Consider the following 7,145-nt stretch of genomic DNA (forward strand, 5'->3'; position numbering starts at 1 on the left):
AATCACAAAGCTCGATAGATTGACAAGTGTCGAACTTGTGTTGAGAATCCTTCATTAAATCTTGATAGATGCTAGTGCCGAGCTATTGTTAAGACTAGTGTCGAGCTTCATTGAATTAGCTTTTCTTCACTTGTTTCTTGGTTCAATCTTTATATCTTTAATGATACCACTTATTATGTAAGAGTTACACACTTCTTGATATATTAAACTCATCTTAGATCTACTCAATTACAAGTAAAGTACATTTTGTCAAAGGATAAATCAATACATAAAAAAAAAAATATAACCCTAACAGAAACATCTAAACAAGCTTAATTAAACATCCATAATCCCTTTTCAGGATTGACTCCTCTTTCCTCCCGCTATCCAAACACACTACTTTGCCATGTTAATTTGTGCATTCTTCTGATTAGTGCATATATTCCCGATCCAAGCAAAAGCAACCTCGCCATGTTAAAATTCATTGTGACGAACTAGTATGAAAGAAAAACTAAAAGTAGTTGACCTAAAGCCTGTATAGTATGAAAGCCTGCAAGTGGAGAAAGTAGCAAAACTACTTTTTTCCTAAATTTCAAATGATTACAAGACATTGTAACAAAGACTAGAGCCTTCGGTGGATGCCAACTTAATTATAGAATGTAGAAATGGACAACCATTTAGGTTCACTTTCATCTCCTAGATGATAGTATATAGGAGCTCTATTTCCTATTTTTATCTGGTAATGATCTTAAAGTATATGATACAGCAGTACTGTCTTGGCTTGGGGTTAGATCAATCAACATCATTGCTCATAGTGGTATTAGGTTAAGTGTGTGATCTAAAAGGCCACCTAACCAAATTTAATCGAAATAAAAGTATTGATCGATTCTACTGAAATTAGAGAAAGTAGGTAAAAGTCAAGTTTGAATTGCTAGGGAATGATAAGACAAAACATACGTACAGCATTTCTCAATTGCACATGAAAAGGAAATCCAAGCTCAAAGAATAAACTTTAGAAGAATTAGTCTAATCCACTTTTCAAAAACAAAATATAAACCATAGGGGCTGTGATGGGAACCAAGACAATGTTTTTAAAATGCATAGGTGGAAACACGTTTTCAAGTATTGAATAAGAGACCCCAACAAGATCTTTTTAATCTTTTGATTTTCATTCTCTTATAGATGGGAGTAGGACTTAAGAGTAGCTTTTAATTTGTCTTGCAACCTTTTTTTAGCTTTTGTTTTTGTGGTGCATATCCACCTACTTAATGCAAAGTCTTTTTGAACTTTTCTCCTTTCCCACCTCTCTCGATTAACAAAGTAGAGCCCAACATGCTTAAAATATGTTGACTGGCCACTGGTATAGCTTGTGAAACCGTACGTCTCGTGCGGGATATATTATCATCAGCAATCGTAGCGCCGCCGGCTGCTATTTTTTATTGTAAAATGTGTTTTGTGTCTATTAAAGTCTTGGATCTTTCATATTTTTGAATACTTTATTAGTTCAACTGAAATTTTTTTACTCACTTTGGTAGACAATTTGGTAACTTTTATTAAAAATGAAAATTTTAAGGATTCACTACGAAAGATACTAAATTATATGTGTGTACGGATGTATGTGTTTATGCGTATTTATGAAAGGTTGTATAAACTAATAAATTAGTATCATAAGTTGGCCTCCCAAACAAAAATTTCTAGCTACGCCCCTGAGTAGCAGAAAGTTATTTTCATAAATGCAGTGATTAAAATCAGTCCACGCATTTCCTTGATTCTTCCTCTCTTAATTTCTGTCTTTTCTTATAAACATGATGTTATGATCTTTCTTCATTTCATTTCTGTCATGAGCCTTAAAACATTCATTTCATTTCTGTCACGAGCCTTAAAACATTGTGAAATCAGTAATACTATGACATTGACCACAACTTTTAACATAGATTTGCCACAATTTACTCACGTGGTGAGTTGTGAGTAGCGAAATTATGAATCCATAAAAAAGGTTATGGTCCTAACATTTTTATTATGAAATTTGTCAATAGATTTGATGTATTAGACTTTCTTCTTAGATAAGAGTAGGCTTTAGCTGTAAGTTCTGAATATAAAACACACCCTTATATGAATGGAGAACATAATACATCAAATGTACATAATTAATCATTTCTCAAATAGATCCATGACGATCGTTTTTATTTTTTTAACGTTTTCCTTTAGAGTTTGCAAGCTCGATATTTTATCAATTATCAAGTCCTTATCATATAATTCTCAGGATTAGATTCTCAAAAAAAAAAAAAAAAAAAAAAAAAAAAAAAAAAAAAAAAAAAAAAAAAGAAAAGAAAAGAGAGAGTTAAATTTTGAATGCATTCAAATCCATTTGCTTGTTGTTAAATTGGTAACAATTTCCAACCCCTTTGATAGGACCATAAATAATTCCCCAATTTCTGACGAAACATATATACCTGATCAATTCAGCAAGAATAAAAAGTAGATCCCCTTTTTTTGTCTCAAACCTCAATTAAAGTTCTCAAACTAGGAAACACTTTTCTTATAAAGAAGCTAATAAAATTTTCTGATTAAATTATGTGGGAGCATTATTATCAACTATCACGAAATTACATTTATCAAAAAAAAAAAAAAAACCTATCAAGAAATGCATAAAAATATTTTCAGGAAAAAGACATGCATAAAAAACACAATGCTAACCAGATGCATTTCACGTGTACAACATCAATCATATCATCTATTATTTTCGAACTTCTGAGAAATTTCTTGGCTTGTATGGTATTGTTGATAAGCATTTCAACAGTTAGTTAAGAATTCTTTCAATTAAGAGATCAGTTATTATAATTGGTGGAATTTTTTAACGTCATTTTCAAGCCAAAGAGATTGCAATTTGAAAGGAAAACCCCAAAAGTTAGCCATGCATTTTGGACAAATGATCGAAGATTTTTCAAACAAAAATTCTTATGTCCTACTTATCTTGAAAGTTACTTGTTGAGTTGTCCATGCCGTCAGCTCCATTTTTCTAATGAGAACCGAATTAAGCATAAGCATTGGTAAATAAATTCTGCCATGACCGTCGTTTTGCTTTCCACGTGTTTTAAATTTTTAATTTTCTTTTACTGGACCCTTAATTTTTAGGCCTGTGTCTAGCTCGCCTAGAAAAACAAGAGAATTCCTTCTGTAAAAGTCAACTAAATTAAGGCAGTGTCAAACTTCCATGCAAGCAAAGTATTTTTGACAGTTGCCCCCAAAGAATTTCTCTCTCTCTCTCTCTCTCTCAAAAAGAGAATTGAAAAAAAAGGTCTTTAGCAACTTTCTTAGTTGTTAAGATAATATGTTGTAATTAGTGTATAATATTCATTCATAAATCTGTATAAAAGTGATATTGCATCAAGGTCAAGGATGAGTATACATTATGATGAGGATATGACCCCTAAAACTTTACATTTTTTAATAGAATCATATGAACATATAAGATTTGAAAATTTGGTAAAAAAATTTATATTTGATCCTCCAAAATTGAAATTTTATATTTAATGTTAACAATTGGTTTTAGTAAGGAGAATATTAACATATAATGACATAATATTCATGACTATTGACCTTTATGGTTCATGATATGTCTTTCATAGCTTGAATATCAACTTAATAATAAGTCTAAAGTAAAAAAATAAAAAAAATTACAATCCGATGTGTCAAGTAGTAGTGGTATCAATAATGGACTTAACTTTTTTTTATAGAGTTTCAACCTATGGCATCCACTTCTGATGATAGCTATTTATCAATGGTGAACTTAACTCAACTATTGTGAAAAATATTATGAAAATTATTGTATTGTAGCATTACTCTTAACTTAATGAAGATAAAGAGTTATTATTAAGAGCAGACATCATAGATTGAAATTCTCTAAAAAAAATAAATAAATAAAGATACAACCTTTTTTGTCAACCATAATTTCTCTTTAATAAATTATCAAGGATTCCTAGGCGTAATGAAATTATTGATGATGGATTTAATGATTGGAAGAAAGTAGGGGTGAAAAAAAATGTGATTTTCTAAATCATATTGGTGATTCTAACTATATTTATAAACTTAAAAAGAAAAAATGTGGGACTTGATGATGTATGTCTTGTTTCATCTATTAAAGTGTTTATTCAAAATTTTATAGATGATAGATGAGATGATTTACTTCCATTGTGAAATAATTTGTGTGAGACACGAAATATAAATGTCCCAAATATGAATGTTCGTTATCTTGAAAGATCGAGAAAAATTATCAAGAAGATTATTTTATAATTTATAATTAAATGTCATTATTGAGTGATTTTTTTTTTTTTTTTTTTTGGGTAATACAAGGGATTCTCAATCAAAAGAGAATTTATCAAATCATTTTACTTATTCTTAACTCAGTTTTGAATCTCAAGAGGCAAATGATTCTTTTAGAATTGAAAATATTTATTGGTAAGATTATTTTATAATTTATCATTAAATGTCATTATTGAGTGTTTTTGTTTTTTTATTTTTATTTTTATTTTTTTTGTAATACAAGGGATTCTCAATCAAAAGAGAATTTATCAAATCATTTTACTTATTCTTAACTCAGTTTTGAATCTCAAGAGGCAAATGATTCTTTTAGAATTGAAAATATTTATTGGTAGAAGAGTCTTTATTTGTAAAAATTTACATATCATTAAACAGATATAATTGAAAATAGAACTTAATCATTATGGGTATAATGTAGTTCGATATTAAACTTCGGTAAGCATTGAGAAATCAATAGTCTATCAACTTGTTTTTAAGGGTGGTTGTTCTTGTATTTACTATTCTAGTTTCTACGCTCTACTTTCTACTAAAACTACAAAATGAGCATTTTCAACTATAAATAAATATTTTTAAAATTAGGTTTCCCAACAAAATGAATCATAAATGATTGAGTTAAAATATATTAAACTACAATTATTTTGTATCATTTCTTTTATTTATATTTTGTTAATACTGAATATACTAGGCTAGTTTTATTTTTCATATATTAATTTAGTTTTAAATTTTAATATTTTCCACATATTTAAATGGTTAAAATTTTATTGTTTATAGTTTGGCTTTCCACCAAGAATAAAATTTTGGTTTCATCCTCGCTTTCACTAATCACAAGTTATCATCTTAATAAGTTGCATGTGAAAATGAAAAAAGAAAAAGAAAAAGGAAAAGAAAGATCCTAAAATTGCTCTTTGGGGTGGGGGATTTTCTTGTGGTTGACATTGTCGTATTGTCTTCTAATCTCAAGCTAAAGCCTGTCTCAGCTCGAATAGAGAGTTGAGTCAGCCTTCAACTGAAGAAAATTTGAGGAAGTTTGAGGCATATAATTTTTCTTCTTTATAACAATAAGTTAGGCTGGTTTCTAGATAAATGAGAAAAATCAAATCCACACTCTATGAGAATTTGCTATTAAAATACTACCATAACACCCAATGGTCTTGGAATATGCAATATAGTCAACTAATCTATGCTAATCTGCCATATGCTTTTAGTGTATATATTACTTAGCCAAGGGGAAAACTCAATGTTATTGGGTCGCTTTTTCTCCTTTGCATTGTTTTTGTTTTTTTAACAAGTACTCTTAAAGTATTTGTAAATAAATTATTCTAAGAAAAGTTTAATATCACCTTAATTTATAGTAAATATAAAAAATTATTACAAAAATCAATTACCTTTATCTACATAAAATTGTGTTTTGTGTCTAAAGACTCTAAAGTCTGAACTCAACTAAAAAATAAAAAACCGATAACGTTTAGCATTTTTCTTTTGTGGGGGGCTGGGACCGCTAGGTTTGATGGTTGTAGTTGTTTTGGGTTTTTCTTAATTGTGGGTTGCATTGGTTGACTTTTGTATGGTTTAAGCCTTCAAGGTCTACTACTTCCAACCCAAAGTTTTGTCTGAACTGGGCTCTCTCAAGTCTCATATGAAGAAAATTTGGTTTTTTTATTTATTTTTTTCTTTACAGTAATAGAGAAGTGGGCTAGCTAGTTTCCACATAGATGAGAAAAATCAAGTCCGCACTCTATAAAAATTTTGATATCCCTTTAATTTTAGCTTAAAGAGTAAAACCTAACGGTCTGGGAAAATTCAACATAGTCAACCAGTCTATGCAAATCTGAGATTTGCGTATATTATATATTTTGTGGACATTTGTTAGGTATTAGAGGTTGGAAAATATACACATTTTGAAAGGAAATTGAACTGACCCCTTGATGTAATCTGACTGGTAAGACGGACCTTTCAAAGAAGAAACTAATTTCTTCCACTTTGAATGTTGTAATGTTTCTAAAGTCTTTGGAGAAGAAGGTAGTCCACCAATTAAAATCTACAGCATTAACGAAATCTAGGTTGCGCTTTGTACTGGTCCCTTGAATTGTATCACGTTTAGATTTACACCTTTGATATATAGAGCACTGCCAAAAATTTATTCTCCAAAAGAAGCATCTAAAAATGGTATATAGCAGAATAAATTGAATATTTAATAAAGGTGGCTTTTGCTTCATTTCCGTTTGGTTTATTTGATGAAAAAATCAACTGAAAACGTTTAATAGTCTAATCATCCAAAAACATTAAAACAGTAGATTTTGATTAGGTGGAAAATGTTTCCCGACTTTAAAACCGAAGCTACTAAAGTTAATATATATATATATATATATATATTAAATGTTAAGCTATTTTCCAAGATTATATAGATGGTTTAAAAGTTTAACTATTTTGGACGGTTACATTTTATGATTTAAAAAAAAAATGTTTTTAATGTTTGTGAAATAGTAAACGTACACCTTTAAGAATTTAATATTTGAATTGATTTTCTAGTTGCTCTACGTAATATTGTTTGTGAAATATTAATAATTTTTCATGTAAGCCAAATGATAGAAATTTTTTTCAACTCATTTTAAGAGTTGCAATCAAGGACAAGAAAACGAGTCATCTTTCGACAGCGTTTTCTTATCTCAAACAAATTGAACACTAATCTTATTTTAAGAAGATGCGAGGAAAAAAAAAAAAGGGACCTTTGAGTGCAAATGGCTTGAGTGTCGGCTAGCCCACAATTTAACTTATTTTCTTCTCTTTTCTTATTAAACACTTATTAAAAGGATTAGTTGTGATGATCTTATAACTAAGGATGTGAC

The sequence above is a fragment of the Quercus lobata genome, chromosome 1 (genome assembly GCF_001633185.2).
Source record: "Quercus lobata isolate SW786 chromosome 1, ValleyOak3.0 Primary Assembly, whole genome shotgun sequence".
In the NCBI taxonomy this organism is placed as follows: domain Eukaryota; kingdom Viridiplantae; phylum Streptophyta; class Magnoliopsida; order Fagales; family Fagaceae; genus Quercus; species Quercus lobata.